At 38.0% G+C, this 2,500-nt stretch overlaps 1 protein-coding gene across 1 annotated transcript in view; it reads left to right on the plus strand.

Annotated features, from left to right (window-relative positions):
* The window catches only part of LOC138700372 (endothelin-converting enzyme homolog), a 30,024-nt gene that overhangs the window by 2,686 nt on the left and 24,838 nt on the right, over window positions 1-2,500 (plus strand). The gene's annotated exons all lie outside the window — the stretch shown is intronic.

Here is a 2,500-nt window from a genome sequence, read left to right on the forward strand (position 1 = left end):
AGCCCTGAACTTGCTATTATTTACACGCTGCCAGTTGGAACGACATCGATCCTCTGCAGGTGAATGCCTACTACAGCAGAACAGAGAACGCCATCAGTGAGTATGAGGAACGTCTCCCTCCATTTGCTTTTAATGCTGACGACGACGGCTTTACCAGATACTTATTAAGATGACAACATTACTTTGTTCCTCTGGTTCTTTATATTCTGGGTGTTAATCTGTATTTTTTCTTTTATTTCCAGTATCTGAAATTCTGATTTATCCTTTGCTTTTTTAATACTGTGTGACACAAAAGTCACTTGTCAAATGGAATGCTTTATTCTATTACGAGATTACGTGACTTTCGTGTACTATCTACAGTAGTTATGTTTTGTAAAGTAGTCTTGAAATAGGTTAAAGTAGACAACAATGCTACAGTTAGATCTATTTTGTGTTTTTTTTTCATTAATTGAAAACCCCCCCTCCCGGAATAAGGGTATATGGTGCATTGTTTCTCTATCTACTTAGACCCTTATTCTGAGGTATTCAATTATCGTTTAAAGTTATTGATAGCTGAGGAAGAGATCATAATTATTTTTAGTCGCAATTGATATTGATTGAGAATTGAAGATCGTATCACAGTCTAGTATATACAGTCACAAGCTCAATACTTACTAAATATGCATACATAGCAGGGGCGTATTTTGCGGACTACCCGGGCTACCGGCGGTAGCCCAAGGAAATTACAAAAGAAAAAGTTTATAATATAACATAATGTAATAATTTTGTATTATTAGTTTTACCATAGTGATTAAAATTAAAGTAATTGTTAGATATATTTTGTGTAATAATAGGGTCAGCGGTAGCCCAAACCCTTTAACCAGTATACGCCACTGATACATAGACACCTGAGGAGTAACAGTCAGCGCGTCAGGCCGCGAAATCAGGTGGCCCGGGTTCGAATTCCGGTCGGGGCAAGTTACATGGTGAGGTTTTTTCCCTGGGTTTTCCCTCAACTCAATACGAGCAAATGCTGGGTAACTTTCGGTGCTGGACCCCGGACCCATTTCACGGGCATTATCACCTTCATATCATTCGACGCTAAATAACCTAGATGTTGATACAGCGTCGTAAAATAACCCAATAAAATAAAAAAATAGACAGTTGAAATATGCATCCATAGATAGTTACTAACCACCAGGATCGCTATTATCGCCTCATAACAGATCCTTTCCCCAGCAGACGATATTCGTCTCTTAGGTAGTAGATAAATACAGTAATTCAGTGCTCAATTGTAGTATTAAAATACAGACAAATAGAATGTGACGGGTGTCATACATAACGTTATGTTTAATTATAATGTGTACTTGCGAATATAGGAATATAAGTTAAATATAGTAAACATAACCTATAATTTCCATGTGACATAACATACATATGTAGTGGCAGGGCATTGGAAACCACTAAAATTAGACAGAAAGGGGCAACTGGTACAGTAAACATAACCTATAATTTCAACATATCTAAATATTCTTGCGGTGCAACTGAAAATTATTGAATCGTGCATAAATGAATGTACAAGAATTTCGGAATATTTAATCGAAATACAGGCAGATACTACACATACGAACAACGTAATTTTCACACCATAAATAATATTACACTTGAACTCGCAAGGAATTATGTCTGAAGTGTCTCCTAATCATTGTTTTAAATTTTATTAATCCAATTACACTACATTTTAGAGAAATATATGTTAATCTTTATGCATTCCAATTAATTTATATGCTTGAAACGCCGCCCTTCGTGATTGGGTTAAGCGAGTCACATGGTCTGCCTTAAGGCCTGTATTAGATCACGATGGCAGTGACACAGTCTATTGTTCCTAGTACTCACAGCGCTCCAAGCGGCTAGCAACTATCGCGAGAAATGCAAAAAATCATACCAAGCTTCGTGACTGTATATAGTAGACTGTGATCAAATCGTGTTGACTCCTGAACAGCGAGTCGAGACAGTACTGCCCTGCGGGGACAATCACAGACAAAAGAAAGCTGCATCATCGTCATCCAGACATTCCAAACTCATCAATATCATTTATTCATTTATAATGTTTCGCCCAGGACAGGTCTTTCAGTGCAAACTCAGCATTCTTCAATCTTTCCTATTTTCTGCCTTCCTCTTTGTCTCGTCATATGATCCATATATCAATGTCGTCTATCATCTGATTTCTTCTGCCACAAACTATTCTCCCGTTCACCATTCCTTCCAGTGCAGCCTTCAGTAGACAGTTTCTTCTCAACCAGTGAACTAGCCAATTCCTTTTCCTCTTCCTGATCAGTTTCAGCATCATCCTTTTTTCACCCACTCTTTCCAACACAGTTTCATTTCTTATTCTGTCTGTCCACTTCACGTGCTCCAACCTTCTCCATATCCACATTCCAAATGCTTCTATTAGCTTCTCTTCACTTCGTCGTAATGACCATGTTTCTGTCTCATACAATTCCACACCCCACACAAGGCA

The sequence above is a fragment of the Periplaneta americana genome, chromosome 5 (genome assembly GCF_040183065.1).
Source record: "Periplaneta americana isolate PAMFEO1 chromosome 5, P.americana_PAMFEO1_priV1, whole genome shotgun sequence".
In the NCBI taxonomy this organism is placed as follows: domain Eukaryota; kingdom Metazoa; phylum Arthropoda; class Insecta; order Blattodea; family Blattidae; genus Periplaneta; species Periplaneta americana.